Source organism: Zalophus californianus, chromosome 2 (genome assembly GCF_009762305.2).
Source record: "Zalophus californianus isolate mZalCal1 chromosome 2, mZalCal1.pri.v2, whole genome shotgun sequence".
Classification (NCBI taxonomy): domain Eukaryota; kingdom Metazoa; phylum Chordata; class Mammalia; order Carnivora; family Otariidae; genus Zalophus; species Zalophus californianus.
Window position 1 is genome coordinate 185078081 of NC_045596.1, and position 19606 is coordinate 185097686.

The window sequence follows — 19606 nt, forward strand, 5'->3', positions numbered from 1 at the left end:
CAAACATAGCGGTTGAATACAGCACAGGTTTATTTTCTTACAGTCCTGGAGGTCAGAAACCCAAAATAAGTGTCACTTAGCTAAAGTCATGACATCCACAGGGCTGGTTCCTTCTGGAAGCAATGAGGGGAGAGTCTGTTCCCTTGCCTTTTCAGTGTGTGGTGGCTACCTCTGTTCCTTGGCTTGTAGCCCCTTCCTCAACTGTCACAGTTCGTAACTCCAGTCTCTGCTTCAGCAAGTTCATTGTCTTTTGACTTTGGCTCCTCTTGTGTCCTTCTTATAAGGACCATATGATTATACTTTGTGTATCTGGATAATCCAGTATAATCTCTCCCTGTCAAAATCCTTAATTAAACCATGTCTACAAAGCCTCTTTTGCCATATAAGGGGACATTCACAGGTTCCAGAGATTAACATGTGCACGTATTGGGGGCAGGGTATTATTGCCACTCAGAGTATTTCCATCTTAACAATATGAAGTCATCTGAGTCATGACCATGGGATGTGTTTTCATTTATTTAGATCTTCTTTAATTTCTTTCAACAGTGCTTTGTCATTTTCAGTGTATCAATTTTTCACTTCTGCTGTTAAACTGATACCTGAGTATTTTATTCCTATTGATCTATATTTTAAATGGAATTGCTTTCTGAACTTCATTTTACAAATGATTAATCTAGTACCCAGAAATACAATTGATTTCTGTATATTAATATTGTATACTGCAATCTTATTAACTCATACATTAGTTCTAATGGCTTCACAGTGGATTACTGAGGATATTCTATATTTAAGACCATGCCATCTGAAATGGAGATTATTTTACTTCTTCTTTTCCAATCTGGATGACTTTTATTTCATTTTCTTACCTACTTGCCCTGGATAGAACTTTCAGTAAAATATTGAATAGAAATGGTGAGATCAGACATCCTTGTCTCCATTGCATGTTTATTATAAATGAAATCTCAAACTAAATTTAGAAAAATCAGAATTTACAGGTAGGTAAAGTGTCAGAAAATAAAATCATCTATACTTCTTTGGATGGAGTAGTTTGTGACAGATCAAGCTGCTACCAAGAACAAGTGGGGGAAAAAGAGCCAAATGAAATGTAAAATGTATAATAAAATGATCATTTTTAATCACATTGGAAAGTTGTAGAAGCAACATGTACCGGAAGGAACTATGGTCCAGGATTGTCTTGAATCTTGGGAAGGTGAGCTGATTATCTGCAAGTACATTTTTTGGAAAGCATCTACAATTTTGGATGTGGCCTAATGTCTGAGAATATGAACTTGGCCTGTGTCAAAAGCTTTAGAGGCAAGAGGCCAACATAAGAAATGAACCAGACATAGACTGAGTCCTAATAAATTTGAAACCTAAGCTTTATTCAGCTCAGTTTTAAGGTAATCAGCCCCCTTCTCTATTTGTCTACATTTAAAAATATACAATATTTTGGTTATAAAAATATTGCTATATTTGCCCATATAAAGGATCATATAATTGAATACTGAGAGAGAATAAAACTACAATAAAAACACACCTATAGAAACTCAAGTGTTAAAAGTCATCAGACCAGAACAAAATAACTTTAATTAATATATTCAAGGAAAAAGGGAAAAAAATGAGAAAAAGATGAAAAGATGAAAAATTGGCCAGATAATTGGATTCCATAAAATGAATAAATGGAAATATTAAGATGGACAATTTTATACTGACAATTCTATGAATGAATTCAACACAATAGTACAAAAATCTAATGCCAAAATATACAACTAAAATTTTTCCATATGTATTTCTAAAATTTCTTGGGTCGAAAGAAGAAATTAAACAATATTTATATTGAATACCGTAGCATACATAACCCATTAAACTTGCTAGATGCTGTCAATGCAGAGTTTAGAAAGAAATTTACTACTTAAGGGCATTTTTAGAAAATAAATATCTAAAGGAAGGTTATGATCAGTGATTTAAACTTGATCTAGGCTAGGAAATCTAACCTATATAATGTAGAATGATGCATATGAATAAGATAAAAACATAAGTCAACAAAACGGAAGATAAAATATGCAATAGAGAAAAATTAACAAAGCCACAATTTGGTTCATTGGAAAAATTAATAAAAGTGATAAACTGCTGGGGCTCAGTCAGTTAAGTATCTGCCTTCGGCTCAGGTCATGATCCCAGGGTCCTGGGATCGAGTCCCGCATCGGGCTCCCTGCTCAGTGGGGAGTCTGCTTCTCCCTCTGCCTTCCCCTGCTAGTGCTCACTCTCTCTCTCTCTCTCAAATAAATAAAATCTAAAAAAAAAAAAGTGATAAACTGCTATCAAGACAAATAGAAAATAGAAAAAAAGAAAATACACGTTACCAATATCAAGAAAGAAAAAGAGGACTTTTTTTTTTTTGAGAGAAAGAGAATAGTGGGGAGGAGCGGAGGGAGAAGAGGGGAGAGAATCCTAAACAGGCTCCATGCTCAGCATTGAGCCCCACGCGGGATTCAGTCTCAAAACCCTGAGAGCATGACCTGAGCCAAAATCAAGAGTCAGATACTGAACCAACGGAGCCACCCAAGAGCCCCAGAAAAAAGAGGATTTTAATGTAGAAACTAGATTTAGTAAAAAGAGAATGAGAACATGTTTTGAAAGAATGAAAGTCAGTGATCCAATTAGAGAGTACACTGAATCTTGTCATTTTTTTTCAAAAATCTTTCAAAATCTTCCTGTTGCCCTAAGGATGAACAAGGGCAAGTATGATCTGCTGCTTGTCCATAGATTAAGCTCATCTGCTGATACTGGACCTGCTCTTCCCTCTCGAAGCTACAGCCATTCTGGCTACTGGCTTCCTTCAGTCCCTCATACATACAGAGTTCTAACCAGTAGCAGGATTTTCACAAATACCGCTGCCTCTGCCATAGACTAGGTAAGCCGAAGAATCTTTAATAAGGCCGCTTACTCTTGAGAGTCCTTGAAAGCATACTTGGCAATCTTGGTTTAACATGACATAATTTCTTGGGCTTTGAAAAAGTCCAGAGCATAATCTCCAAACAGATTATTGCAGTGAACTCTGTAATTTATTTTTCTTGAATTTAAAAAATAGTGATTAAAAGATAGTCCATAACTACATAAAAATAGAAAAGAGAGAAAAAAGCAATCCATATTCGTATCTTCCAAAAGAAAAGTATTGTTAACATTGTTGAGTAGAGTTTTGTACTTTATTTTTATATAACGAAATTTTAAGTAACTTTCCACATTATACTTTTTATGAGTTTATAATATTCCATTATATGGCTATATCATAAATAATCACTTCCTTTTGATGGAAAATTAACTTCGGATTCTTCTCTACTATAAATAATACTTTCATAAACATGTTTTTTTCATAAAGCAATTTTTGATTTTAGGGTTATTTCCTTAGACCATATTTCCTAATTGTGTCCCTGTAGGTCAAAAAGTATGCACGATTTTGGAGTGATTACTCCATAATGCCAAAGTATGGCAGTGCCCACTCTTAAGTTCTTCCTAAGACTGGATTTTCTCAATTTTTAATATATTTTCTAATTGGGTAATAGATAACTTGTTTATTTTAAAGACAAATTTCTATTTATTTTATTATAAGTACTTTCTATAGAGGTTCGTGGTTCAGTTACATTTTCCCTTGTTTGTACATGTTTTTACTCCTTTTTTTATTGCAAGAATATTGTCTTTAGGTTGATAACTTTTCAGACCACTTGAAATCATCAGCAGTAAAGGTACACAGCCCACACATATAGAATAGAAAACAATGTATAAAGGACTTTAAGAAGAAACAGGGGTATTAGTTTTCTTGGAAAGTACTTGAATTGACCTCCAAATTATTCATCACACAATTTATAGAAATTAACCATTCCTCAGTTTGTTGTTCTTTACTACTCCTTGCAAAGCACTGGATTAGACATAGTTAAAAAGAACAAAGTTCCTAAGGCATATCTGCTCTGTATTGGAGAAAGGTTGCTGATAAAATTGTTAATTAGCAATTTGTCAAGATACCCATGTCATTGTGTATCGTAAAGTGCCCATGGGCCAAATGTAAATTATTCATAAATTAACATAGGAAAAGCAAAAGCCAGATCAGCAAGTTGAAGGTCATAGCTACCTGATATACTGACATGCTAATCAACCCATAATTATTAAAGATGAATATAGATAGAAATAAGCATTTCTGAACAAAAACTACACATTATCATGTACCTTAAATCACTTAATAAAACTTCCAAATTGAATTTATGAAATTGTTAAAAGTCAGTCTCAATTCCTCTTTAATAAATGTAAAATTTTTCTAGTGAGACCTATACAGTGCAGACACCTAGAGCACCATAGATGGCGTTAGGGGAAAAACCTCACAGGATTTATTTTCCACTAATAACAAACAGAACAAAGACATTTTTTTTCTGATTGATAAATGCTAACTTACACCTACTTGGCAAGCAACTAAATGTGTCTATACAACAATGTAGATGATCTGTCACTCTTGGTTAGTTACTTTCAGTTTCCATTAAGGATTCATCTTAATGCTATATGATAGAAAATAATGTTTGTGTGCGTCTCAGATTTTCTACTATCATAAACAATTTTATTACCAATTTGTCAGATCATTTCAAGTGAGTAGATATCCCTTGGGCCCTACGTGTTTAGAGCACTTTTGGCTGCCAGCTTTATCACGGTGACGACAACCCAGGGCCTACTTTTGGTGATACTGCAGTAACGGGTATGTTTCTGATAGAACTGGGATTTCGGTTTGTCAAACATTTTGTTGATTAACAGCTTCCCACCACGAGAATTGTCCACGTAGCTCAGCTCCAGGGAATTGACCAAGGTGTCTACGAGGGTACAAAAGACCCTCAAATGGGTACAAATCAAGATCTAACAAAAAATAGTATAATTTATTTATTGAGCATTTTTTATTTTTTATTTATTTTATCAACATATATTACTTGTTTCAGAGGTAGAGGTCTGTGATTCAACAGTCTTACACAATTCACAGCGCTCACCATAGCACATACCCTCCCCAGTGTCCATCACCCAGCCACCCCATCCCTCCCACTCCCTCCACTCCAGGAATCCTCAGTTTGTGCATTTTTTTATGTGGTGTATCTAATGAGGAACTTTTTCATATATGTCATGGGGAATTCTTTATATATGAATTTTTTTTTCTTTGCTTTATCCCTTATGACAATGTATAAAAAAGCTAATGTTATGAAAATCACTTTACAGATGAGGAAACTAAGGCTGGGGGTAAATAATTTCACCAAGGTCCCATAACTTGTGGCAAATGTCACCAAGCCAGCTCTGATCTCACAGCCTGTGGTTTTCACCACCATGCTGGATCTAAAGTGTTCAAGAGTGTGGTTTTCTTCAAGGCCAAGCCATTGACCCTAGAGCCACTTTACTCTTACGACAAGATACCACATTTGTATGTTGCTGTCTATACAGAGAGTAAAGAAATAACCTGGCTTCCTCTGGGAGCCTCCTGACTCCATTTCTGATCCACAAAGCTGTAGGGATCTTTCTGCTGCTTTGCACTCTGATTACCATTTCCTTTCTATTGCACAATCAGCTCCGGTCTGGTGCTCTTTAGAGAGTGAGGAAGAAGTTTTGTGCTAAAATTTTTAAATACTTTTAATCGAATGCAAATAAAATGATCAAACTCTGGGAAAATGAAATCCAAGGTAATGATGCCAATGTAACACTTCCACACAGAGCCAATGCTCAGTGTTCAAAGATTCCTACAACCTGTTGATGCAATCATACTTCTAAGGGAACGAGTCTGTGCTCCTGAGTCTTTTTCCAAGTTTTAATGAGCAGTCACAATGGTAAAGCAATTTGCTGATTCCTCCTTAATTTATTTGTGTTGAATAGAGCTTATTCAGCCACCAGGAAATGTGCTCAGCCTTGTGATAGCTAAAACATAGAGAAGTTTGTGAACACTTTTGAGAAAATGAAGGTTGTTTGGAGAAAAAACAGAAGAGGAAGAAATCGCGGGCTTGGAGGATATTACAAAGTAAGCAAGTCTGGTAACCAAGAAACACAGACAGAAAGGGGGCGTTGAGAGAAACCAGCCTTTCCAGAGAAACACTTGGCCCGGGATCATCAGGAGGGTCAGCTGGGGAGAACACATCCCTTCTTAGGCCTCTTGTGGTGTACAAAAATCCTCTGGTCCAAGAGCACTGACCCATGCCTTCACCACTGTTTTAAATAGACCAACTCTAACCGGACACTTCACAGACAAGGCAGCAAGGACTTACGTGCAATTGTTCGTCTTCAGGTATGAGCTGCCAAACGAGTAACTCCTTCCTGGCAAGGCTTGGGGAGGCCCAGAACCCACTGTCTCTTCCCTCCACATTTTTCAGACCAAAGTGAGTGTTATAAAGGTGAAAATTGAGAGATAATGTCTTTAATGCTTTATAAAAATATACCAATTATTCTTTTTCAAAGTGTTATAAACGCTATTTTTTTAACTTTTACAAATATGTAAACGATTATTCTAAAATGTTCCTCCTTGTGTTCTTGACTGTAGAAGAAAAAATGTTGTGTCTCACTCCCAGACCACGGAGGGAACTGATTTATATATGTAATTAGTGTGCCTTTGATAAACCAATCTTTTGCGTTGAGGTGAAGATTTTGGTAATTTTGTCACTTATTTTTAAAATGTTTGATGTTTCAGGAGGTTCTAGAAGTCATTTTTATTGAAATCCAAAAATGGGTCTATGATGGAGATGATTTGCTGATATCGCTGGTGGTGATGGGCCATTGAGAGTTTCCAATGAGATCGTGACAATTGCTTTGGAAACTGGAATGCACGGTGCCATGTGAAAGTGTAATTTTGATTTGGTATTAATAAAAAGAATAGCAACAGCAGATATTTGTGTTTTTCATCTTGTCTGAAGAAATACACAGCTGTACTGGGTTGTGTTGAAAATGAGGAGTGAAGAAACACCCAAATGAGGAAAAATATGAAGCCAAGCTTAATTTTCTTTCAACAGCAAGTATATATCATGCTTTCTCTTGCTTCAAGGCATTGCCACATGGAGTTTCCTTTCCTCTGCTTGGACACCCCGACCTGATACCTCTTTACTTGGTTAACCTCTTTAGTCTCAGTTTAGGCATGACTTGGGAAGATGACTTGCTAAGATTCTTGCAGAATTTGAGGAGGAAGCCGTGTTTCATGTGTGGTTTGTCATGTGGACAGCATAAAGAGGCCATGTGTGAAACTCTTCTTCGCAGAATAAACTAACTCAAATGAAGGAATAGTTTGAGACAGAAATGACCATGAAAATGTCATCCTTGCTTCCTTGCTCACATTCCCTTTCCACCCTAAAATTTAGAAAACTTTGGTAGAGGGAGGGCTTGGTCACCTCCAGTGTTTGGGAGGGGGCTTGAACCAATTTTATGTGGATTCCAGGGGCTGGGAAGCGTCAGCTGACATCTGGAAGACATGAGCACAACCAGAAGAGTGTAACCTGTTGTCAGGAGGTTATTTGGTAGACAGGTGGGGGCAAAAGAAGAGAAAAGAGTGATCACTTTCATTTATGCTACTTTTCAGTATGTATAGAGATGCCTGCATCTTGTTTAGGTGATTCACTGATCTGTCCCATCCATCTACCTCTCTGGATCATAGATTCACAATGTTGTATGTTTGTCAGGTCTGCTGGGCTCCTAGCAGGAGGCTCTTTTATGGTTGAAAGACAAATTTATAGACAACAGGACAGATAGCATACCTAGAGGTAGCATCTTGTAGCCCTAGTAATCTTCCTAGAAAATTCAGATCTATAAAAACCTTTTCACAATGTACCAACAATACAGAACAGATGATATTCTATCCAGATGATTGAAGGGCTCACAGAATAAAACTGTGGCACATATAATCCAGTAAAAGTGTTTAGATCTGTTGTTGTCCTTCTTAGCTTTTGTTTTAGAAGAGATTCGACCAATGTTTGTGGGAAAAAAGTTGTCAGTAAATGACTGCATTTGGTAGATTTGTTCTCTCCCATGCCTTTACAAGTGATTTAATGGTCCATAAAAGACCTTTTTTTTTTAAATAATTTTAAGAAATGTAATTTATTTAAACTACAGTATTTATCATAAAATCCTTGAATAAAGAAACAATGGAGAAGGCAAAATATCATGATGTGTAGATACTTATACCAAATAGTTCAGAAAAGTTCAGTTTGTAAAATCTACTGAACTCCCCATAGTAGTTTCTGGTTGGACCTTCCTTCTCTGCTGGTGGGCAGTTAGAAAAGATTTTGGGGCAAGGACTGTGAAGATGAGGAGGTGCCCATGGCTATTCAGTCATGAGTGAGAGTCTTCAGCTGACCAAATATTACTGTTTTATGAAATTTGAGACAATTGCCAGAATTTAAGAAATTGCAACATTAAGAGTTGGTTAAGGACTCTTACTGTCAACAGGTGGGGAGAAATCATGGTCTAGAACCAGGGCATTTGTCCCTTAAATCCTGCAACTAAGGGAGTCTTTGTAACAGGGTCAAATTAACACATGGTACACTTATGTTAACAGAATTCAACTAGAGTCCTGAGAACCACCCTTTTTGAAGAATAGCAGTATTGACCTTTGCAAATAATCCTCACAATAACCATTTTGTGCATGGGCTTTGAAGTCGCAAGAGCAGAGTTTCGATGCTGGCTCCACTCCTCAGTAATTGAGCGACTCTGGGCATCAATTAACCTCTCTGTGTCTCTGTTACTTCACCTATAATGTGGGGATAATTATAGTATCGACCTCATCTATATGTGCAGAAATAATAATAGTGTCTACCTCAGAGGTGTTTTGAGACTTAAGGTAATAAATGTAAAGCATTTAGAACAGTATATACTTAGCAAGGTCTCAATAATAGTAGCTATTAATATCTTTTTCAATATCCCAAATTTACAAATGAGCAAGCAGAAGCTCACAGGGCCTCTGTGCATACTACACATTATGTCTCCAGAAAGTGACAGAGCGGGGAATCAAGTCCGGTTGTACCTGATAACAAAGCACATATTCCTTCCCACATCATCATTTTCCAGGTCTGCACATAGGCCAAAATAAAAGAATAAAGAGGAGCAGTTCATCTGTTTGGTTAGATCAGGGAGAGAGGCAAAGGGATGCTGGTTGTGGCAGAAAGGTGAGTTTAAGACTCAGCAGTAAGGTGATTGGAGCTGGTGCCTTGGTCTAGGGTATGACTGTGGGCATGACTTAAGAAAATGAAATAAAATAGTTGAAATTTGAAGCTCTCCAAAATTTTATCCTACCCGGGAGTATGTGATAGAGGATTGTAAACCAATCTCTTCGTATTGCGTGTCTTCGTTTTGCAATTTGTGACATAAAAAGAACAGACCAAATCATCTTTTACTTCCCTTTCACATGTAAATCTTTGACTTAGTGACACAATCAACGTTCGGTTTTGCCTGATCAAGAAACTTCCATCTTTCACATTTTAAATGAACTCTTTAAGCGAACCCTATCTTATCATGAATAAATATTTGTTGAGTCCTGACTAAACATATAAACCATGGCAACCGTTTTAAAAGAGTTAAAGAGAGACGTTCGTGTTAATCCTTTGCTGGTCTCCAGGCACCCCTCCCCCCCGCCACCTTCCAGCAGGAAGAGCAGCGCATGCGCACAAAGCATTCCGTGTAAGCAGAAAGCAAGTACTTCTCTTTCAAACATTGAAGTAAAATGCCACTGCCATTCAAACCTTGGAAGGTGTGGGGTGTGAGCAGGGCCTAGAATTTGAACGTGCAGAATAGAAGAGAAAAGAGATACTTTGATTAAGTTGAGAGAACATGAAATACTTAGATGAACCAAAACAGCCTTTGCTGGAGTATAGAAAGTGTGAATGAATGAAGAAATAGAAGGTGAGGTACAACTTCTTTATTATTTTGTATGTGTGTATGTATTTCTTTATTTTTTAGAGAGAGAGAGCCTTTATTTATTTTTTAGAGAGAGAGAGAGAGCATGAGCGAGCAGGAGAGACAGAGGGCGAGAGAAAGAATCTTAAGCAGGCTCCATGCCCAGTGCAGAGCCCTCCGTGGGTTTGGACCTCAGGACCCAAGATCAGGACCTGAGCTGGAACCAAGAGTCAGAGGCTTAACCATCTGACCCACCCAGGCGCCCTGAGGTACAACTTCTTAATATGTACAAGCTCCATAACCAGGAGCTGCGGGGTCAGGGTTAAGTATTTGACAGTAGCCTGGGGGCAATAAGGAACCATTCAAAGTGTTAAGCAGAAGATGACTAGACTAGAGCCATAGTATTTTGGAAGGTCTGTGACAGCAGATGGTTTGGCAGGGAAAGGAAACTGAAGGAAGGTCAGCCAGTAAGGAATTGCCATTGTTAATCTACATCGTGGAACGAACGGACAAATATGTGTCTTTGATTGGAGTACCTGGTTTAGCCCGTTGGTTGCCCATTAATATGCTTTTTGAATGAATAAATAATGGTTTAAGGTTAGAAAAAAGATGAGAAAATGCTCTGCTGACCCATAATAAAATCCAATAGACCTGAGCTGACAAGGATTAAGGTAATCCTGACAAAAATATAATAGCATTATAGAAAGCAGATTAAAGAACAGGAGTGTTTTTGTGCACACGACCAAAAATACAATCTAATACATTAAAATGTCCATGTTATTTGCAGAATTGCTCTGTTTGATATTTTATTTTCACTTATTTCCGTATATGCAATCAAAACTCCAATATATTTCACATCCAAACTCGTGCTATGAAATAGGATAGTCTGGTCAAACAATGTTGTAATTATACAGCCTCAAAAAATTTATAGAGATCTTTCAAAGAAAGAGTTTCCCCCACAATCCGGTACTCGCTCTGTTGATGAGCCCTTTGCAACATTTTCCCCCTGCTTCGGTTCAGTTTTGGGAGTGTGCGTGGAGGGTCCAAATGAAATAAAACTGGGTGAGGTGAGTCACTTAAATTTTAATCGCCACAAGTCTTCATTGATGGCTAGACAGAAGCCTAGAAAATATAACGACCATATGGAACAGGTCCTCTCCTTAAACAGTTTTCTGATCTTATTACCATGTGTAAAAGATATTATTTTCTATTGATCCTGGACACTTGGCAAATATAACTTGCAAGCTTACCCTAGAGCTTACAAAATTATCAGCTTTTATATAGTTGATTACTATTTCAAATTTTTTTGTCTGTCTAGATGTTTTAGTAATTTTCACACCTTTTCTTGTACAACCAACTTTCTTGGAAAGAGGGGGAGCTATGTACCCCAGTCTCCCCCTTAGTACCAAAGAGACATAGCCTCTCTTAGAGAAATGCCTCTCCCATCCCATTTTTACCTGCCTTTTTCCTTTTTATTCTGAGTCACAACCCTTCAGCAAAAGCAAGGAGAGGTTAAATAGGTGATTACTATGGAATGTCTTGTACAGTGAGGGTCTGGAAATAAATGCTGGGCTGTACAGCTTGTTCACTGAGCTTCTCCATGGCCATTTAAATGCATATGGAGACCCGTAAGGACTCCAATAAAAGAGGTAGGCTGTGTTCTCTTACCTGATTCAACTTAGTATTTGCTAACTGGTTATTTGAAAAAGTTAGAAAATGGGCATCATAAAATAAGATACTTATATAGCTTGATATTTTATCCATCTATCTATTTAATTGGTAATTTGTGATAGGAGGCTAGACTCATTTTTAAATACAAGTTTACAGATTGATGTGATTTTATGCATTTATTTATTTTAGATCATATTCATAATGGATCCTTGTAGTTGCAGAATTATGGCTTCTTGAGAATGAGTTAGAACTTAATGACAATCAGGCAGCAATATGGGTGTAGAATCTTCTGGGACTTTCTCTTCCACACCAGTCTGTTTCAGTTGTCTTGCTCACACACAAACAATAGCATATGTAACAGTTTGTGTTGATAAGCCTTCAAACAAAGTTGTATTAATTTAAAAAGAAATGACAGCTCTTCATTTCTGCACTCGTATTTCCTCACTTTATTAAGCAGCTAATTAAAATCTATCATTATAATGAAAGAAAGCCTGCCCTAAACAGGTTTGGGAAAGAATACAAGTAGCCCTTTCTAAGCATAGGGCTCACCTAATGGGGGCAGAATTGCACAGTGCCCGTGGCCTGGCGCTGGCCAGCCACGTGACCTCAGGGTGCCGTGGCAGGGGTTTGAGTGTAAGGAATGGAGACCACCAGTCAACGCTTGACTTCGTTAAGAGGGGATTGATTAAACATGCTTATTCCTCCCGGCTTTGTCAGCACCTGGGTTCTTACCGAATTCCTAAAGCAGTTGCTTGTGTCGAGCACATGTAATACAGATGAGGTAGCTGGACCCTGTGTAAGTCCCCAAAATATAGTTTCTTCTGCCTTTAAATAGTGGGTACTTTTCATAGTAAACCAAGCTGGAGCTGAGAACTAGCTATTATTATCAAGCACTCAAAATTTAGCAGGTATTGTGCTCAGTATTTTTAATCAATTACTTTATTGAATCTTTTTAACAACCTTGCGAATTTGTAACCAGTGTTATCAGCATTAGCAGATGAGAAAACGGAGGCTCAAAAATGAAAAGTGATCTCTCAGGAGTCTCATAAGTAATAGGCACAGGCTGCAGATTAAAATTCATATCCCTCTGAACATAAAGCTGAAACATTTAACCATTATGCTGTCTTTTACTATTGTCCCATTTCTTTATTAATACATTTTGGGAATCCATTTGTACGGAACCTGGACTGGATCGCCCGAAGGAAGAACAAAGAGGCACCTGGAGATCTCGGAGGATAGGAGGTTTATTTAACGCTGGTGGGCTCAGAGGAGAGTGATCTCCAAAGGTCTGAGCCCCAAGCACAAAAAAACGGGGTCAATTTATAGCTTCCACTTCCGCGTACTTGGCACTTTTGGCGCGTGCGCGAAGCAGGGCAGGGAGAAGAACCCAGAAGAGCCCCAGGGCAGGGGCTGGGACTCTCTCACTGGCTCAGTCGGCCATCTTAGGACACAGATTTTCCTTATCACATTGACTGGATTATGAAGGTTTCTCAACCTTGATTGCTTTGTTATTAGTCTTTCCCAAAGGGGCGCCTGGGTGGCTCAGTCCGTTGAGTGTCAGACTCTTGGTTACAGCTCAGGTAGGTCATGATCTCAGGATCATGAGATCAAGCCCCCCCCATCTGATTCCGCACTCAGCAGAGTCTGCTTGAGATTCTCTCTCCCTCTGCCCCTTCCCCCACTTGTGCACACATGCTCTCTCTCTCTTAAATAAACAAATCTTTAAAAAAGATATTAATCTTTAATGTCTCTGTCTAGTGTCAATACTAATTTCCAAATTTAAGTGATCAAAACTCATTTGAAATATATATGACAATATTTTTATCATTCTTATTTTTTAAGGATCTGAGAGTCCTTTTTAATCTCTATTCTTCATCCCCTCTTTCCTTTTTTATTCTCCTAAACATAGTGCATATTATGGTATTTACTAATGTCATGACTGGGCTCTCCTGCTTCCACCTTAGCCCCCAGCAGTCTGTGCACAGCTCTGTAGCCAGGGTGATTCTACTAAAACAGAAGTCAGACCACATCAGTTCTCTGCTCTGACCTTCCAGCAGCTTCCTGACTTACAAAGCATGCAAACCAAAGTCCCTAGAGACATTCGGGGGCCTTAAGGGATTTGCTTCTCCATCTTCTCACCTTTCAGACTTCATCTCCTTCTGTTCCTCCCTCCCTATGCTCTAGCAACCGGTCTCCGTGCTTTTTATGAACCATCAGATGTGCTCCTGCCTCAGGGCTTCTGCATTTGTTGGTCCCTTTCCTGGAACCTCCTTCTCTCAGATGTCTACTCCCTCGCTACGCTTTTTTTTTTTTTTCCAAATGTTACACTTTCATTATGATCTTTTGTTGCCCATCCCACCTAATATTATACATCCCAGCATTTTCTGTTCCCCTTTTCCCTTACTATACTTTTCTCCATAATACTCATCCCCTTCTAGTAGTATATATATTTTACTCATTTATGTTGTGTCGCGATGCCTGGTTTCCATCTGAGTAAAATGTCTGTTTCGTTCTTCTGCTGGATCCTCAGAGCCTAGATCAGTGCTCAGCACAGAATAATACTCTACATTTTGTTGGATGAATGACTGAAAGAATGAATGAATATTTCAATAAAAATATCTTACAAATCATAATGGATGTGGGTAGGAATGTGAGCATGTTTAAAAGCATGAGTGAAACTGTAGGCAGTTTGAAGATCAGCTATTTAGACTTAACATTTAAAGTAGGAAGAAGAAATTTGTAAGATACAACAGTATTGTATTTTGACAATGCAAAATTGTTATTTAATCATAAGAAATATTTTAAAAAGCTGAAATTTCGTCACCTCATGATAGCATGAAGGAAAATGTGACTGTGTACATAGATAAATGACATACATATATTTTACACACACATATCTCTATATTAGAATCTGAGGAAGTAAATTCTCAGGTTTTATTCAGCAAAAAACACCACAGGACTCTGTCTTGTAGCATTTTATAATCTGCCAAGCCAACTTCATCTAAGTCTGTTACAATTAAGGGACAAAGAACAGTTACAAATGGACTGTATCAAGTAGTTCTTCAACTTAAAAGCTTGACTAGCAGGGAATTACATCAACCTGTCCTTAAGGTCTTGAGAGGCTTAACAGTTCAGGTTGATTAAATTACACAGAGGAAAGAAGCATTTTCAAATCACGCTTGCTCTATGAGTTTCCATGAGAAATTCAGACACCAAAAATAAATAAGCAGAGTCTTAACTCGGTGCAGAACGATGTCACATGCCTGCTAGGTGAGCAGACATGGAAAGATTATGCTCATTGTGGCTATTTGGAAGAAATATTCTGGCTTTCTGTTCTATGTTTTTGCCATAATAACTCCTACTCATTTGGCGGGAGAGATACATCAAGTGTAATTTTAAGATCAATATTAAAGGGAGGCATTTTTACTCCCAGAACAACCCAGCTGTATCCGCATCTGTCATAGCCACACAAGGGTTTGAACTAGAAAGCCTGGATGTTTCTGTCCAATTCTATTGTGGTACAATGCTAACAAATCTCAAAATTCACAATTTGTCTAATACCACAAGTCCTTCTGAGCCCAAACCACGCCCTCTAGTTCTAGTCATTATTTTCCACGATCCTTAACTGTTCTAGAACATCATCTTTAGAAAACGACTAAATGAACAAATAATACCAGCTATGCCACTCTCCTCCTTTATGAGTTCTATGCTAGCCTGGCCAGAGGAACTCCTTAAAACTCATTTCTTTGACATGTGAACAAAATGGAGGTGGAGGATACATTTCTAGCAGGTCTAACACACAAGAAAACTGGGTTTCGTTGAAAATTCCACTTCTTTCATGTTCAATTCTGAGTTGCTTCTAGTGAGGCAGAGAAAATACCAATGTCCATTTAATTCAGTATAAAAGAGAGAGTCGAGTGCACTCAAGTTTTGTTACTGGCAATATGGAATAGGACTATATTGAACTGAGCACATTCAGTTAGTTTGTGTCACCTTTAAAGCTTTATGAGGAATTACTGGAGAGAAAAAATCTTGAGAATGGGTCAACAGAGTGGTTTGTTTGTTTGTTTGTTTGTTTGTTTTGAGAGATGCACAGATTTTTAAAAATAAGGTCTACTATGTCATTGGATCTGTTTCTATTCCTGGAGTTAGCTCTGTGTGGGGCAGCCCTAGGATGCGTTTGGAGGGAAATCAGATGGCATGCTGTCTTCATCCTCCCCTTTATGCCCAGGAAAGATCTTTATCAGCCATGCTGAGCCAGTTATTTCTCTGGGTAGCATTTCCTACTCCTGCATCTAACTCCGTACTAAATATATACATAAAGGACAAAGAATTTCAAGCAATTCTTAACTCAAGTTATCTTTTATAAATCGCAAATATATAGAGTTGAGTTGGGGTGGGTGATTGTTTCTGCTTCTAAGATCTCTTGCCTACCAGCCTGATGCAAAGGGATAGAGCTTGCAAGTCTAGATGCTGAGATGTGCTCTTGGACATTCTCTGGCTGTCATGCAGATCTCCTCTCTTTTCCTCCTCAGCCCTACCCCTTCCTCCTCAGCTCTTCTCTGAAACTCCAGTCTTCCCCCATGTGTCAGATGCTCAATCACATTTCTCAACATCCATGGAGTTACCACTCCATCCTTATATTTCGTAAATTGTTGCCTCTTCTATCGTTGATGGTAAGTCAAAACTATTCTACCTTCTCATTCTGCTTGGAAAGGTGTCATTTCTGAGTGTGGAAGGGACAAGAATAAACATTCTAGTACTCCTTTAATCTCAACTTGGAATTCATTCAAACATCCTGTTATTTCCATTCATCACATGCTTCAAGATACAGCTAGAGATTTACCTGGTCTACAAAGCATTCTTGGGGCCCCTGGGTGTTGCAGTTGGCTAAGCCTCCGATTCATGATTTCAGCTCAGGTCATGAGCTCAGGGTCCTTCCATGGAGCCCACATGGGGCTCTGTGCTCAGCGAGGAGTCTGCTTGAGGCTGTCTCCCTCTGCCCCCCCCCAAATAAATAAAAGTAAATTCTTTTTAAAAAGATTTTCATTTTTTTGACAGACAGAGAGAGAGAGCACGGAGGAAAGGGGGGAGGGGCAGAGGCAGAGGGAGAAGCAGGCTCCCCGCTGAGCAGGTAGCCTGACTTAGAACTCAATTCCCTGACCCTGGTATCATGAGCTGAGCCAAAGGCAGACATTTAAACGTCTGAGCCACCTGAGCATCCAATAAAAATAAATCTTTAAAAATAATAATAAATAAAAAACAAAAAGCATTCTTTACTGATCCAACTCAAATTACTTTACATTCCATTAGCACTTCTTTGCACTACTTAAATATGCGCTCATATTTTAAGTATTTTTACACACAGATATTATAGTTCCCTGTCCATAAGGTTAAATCAAGGAAAGAGGCTTTGTTCTCTCATTTAGAAATCTACATTTAGACCCACAATTCACCTTAGAGATCATCCAGTTCAATGGCCTCGTTGTAAAGGTACGTAAATGGAATCACTTTCCAGCCTCCCATTAACATATAACACCCCGTACACAGTAAATATGCAACAAGCGCTTGCTGAATAAATGGAGTTCAGCTGCTCATTTAACTGTTCTCATTACCTTTACATGGTTGGCAGCATCTATTAATGCCCACTTCTCTGTGAAACAGTGGTAGATGCTGAATGAATGGAATTGAATCACAGTATTAGAGGTAACACTCGGTTGAAGGTGTACACATGGCGGAAGGGTTGGGGTTGGTTGGTGTGACATGCCGGGAATGAGGAGAAGACTGATGACCAAGTTTCTAGCAGGGAGTCTGCCAATCCTCTGCAAATTAGTAAAAACTGATTTAATTGAAAGAGTGAGATTTTAGAAGTTGAATGATAGTCCTGAGGCATCCAGAAAGATGGAGCACTCATTCGTTTTGTTGTACGCTGCACCAGTAACTGGTTGGGCATCAGTCCTCTTGAGAGAATATATTCTAAATTATATTTACATTTCTCATTAGTTCTTTTCTCTCCTATCACATGATTCTTCGAGGACAGTTCTAGTTGTTGAATCTTTAATGCGCATTCATGGGTGTTAGAGAAACAGTCTTTATTTAAAGTCATATGCTTCGTGTTGGAAGCATTTAATTTGAATATCTAAGTTAAAAATGCAGTTAATTGGTCTCTGGCTTAAGAGAGAATATGCTTTAAGCCAAGCTCGGGAGACAAGAATGATTGCCCAAATCTATTTAATCAGTTTCTTTCTTGGGAGAGATAAACTTTAAAGCTCAAACAAGGGAAGAAGGGCAGAATCAAAGTAGGAAGCTACTTCAGACCAAGGGCAATTAGTATGTATAAGCAATGCGTCTAAGTTGGAAAACAGATGACTGAGTAAATACAAGTATCTCCGAAATGAGATAGGCAGAATATGTGGAATGCAAAGTCAATGCAATGTACTATAGAAACGCATAATTTTTTTAAGTGTAATACACATTTATGAAAAAATTCAGACACTATGTAAAGCTGTTTGGAGGAAAGTAAAGGTCTCATTTCCCACATTTCATTTGAACCCTATGGAAAAAAAATTATCAGTGTTTATTGATTCCCTCTCAAAAATTCCCAAACTCATCTCCACCTCTATTTCCATATCTACCTACCTACCTACCTATCTCTTTTTTAATTTATCCATAGCTATAGTTATGAATCTATTTATCTTTATATTTCTCTATGGCTACATGGTGTTTAAGGATAATGAATGAAATTATTACACACTCCATTCTGCAACTTTCCCTTATATTTTAAAAGTTAGCAACATATCGTGACATCTTCCTAAATCAGCAACCCTATGCTACCTCCTACCCCGTTGCAAAATATCCCATGATATGAGCATATAATTTTTAAACTGATTACTTCCTTATTGATAGACATTTAGATTACTTTGAGGTTTGTTGCATGTAACTTCCCTGGGCATATATCTCTATGACAGATTGGGAGCAATTTAAAGGCTTCTAAGAGGAGAAGTGAGCAAAGTTTTCAAGAAGGGGACATAGTTAGAGGAGAAATGAGTAAACATGGTTTGAACCAGATGGAATATTGAATGCAATCAGAGTCAGAACCACACTGCATAGTAATACATACATATGAAACTCCTCACCATGTTCAAATTATTTTTAGTTAAAGCTAAGAAATTTTCCATATTTAAAAATCCACTTAACACTGATTACATAACCCAAATTCTCATTCTGGATATTACCGGTTTTTATGTTTAAGTTTGAATGAAAGACATTTATATAGAATAGAAGTAGCATTTTTTTTTCTTGGCAACTTTTTTCTTTTTTTAAATCAGCGTCAACAGTGAGTCTTTCCAGGAACTGAGCTTTGTACTAACTCATTCTCTACTTCAATGTGGGAAATGAGACTTCCACTTAATAGTTTCCCAAATTACCAATGATTCTTTTTCTCAAGCTTTATAATTGCTGCCGACTTCAGAACAGGAACGTAATCCCAGGTTGGACAAGCTAATTTATGATACCTTCAAAATCTATCCAGAATCCACTTCAAATCTGTAAAAAAAAAAAAAAAAAGAAGTCCTGTCCAAGTCCATAAGTCAGGATAAAGCCATAAAATGAATAATCTCTCTCACAAGGATGACATAAAGAAAATGGTTGAATTGTAATATTTGCAGAAAAAAAAGTCATATTACAAATGTTGAATAATGAATTTTAACATTTTAGTTACGTGCAAAATGAGGAGGGTTAAAATGGAAAGCGAGATGATTTTTTTTTTTTAATTATTTAAGATCTTTGAAGGAATCTTTAAACATCTTTCTTGGGATGTGGCCCCTGCAGTGGCACATGGTACCGGGCACGTGTCCCTCCGTGGTTATGTGGGTATGCTAACTGTACCTTTGTGCCCTGCCCAGATAAGGGGAGGGGGGTGAGCAGAGGAAAGGAACCGAGAAGATAAGGTCATTCAGACAAGAAATCATTCACACAAAGCCAGACAAGAGCTTTTCAAGCACTCAAAGAGAGCTAAGGAATGGGAACAGCAATTGCTTTATTGTTGAGGACG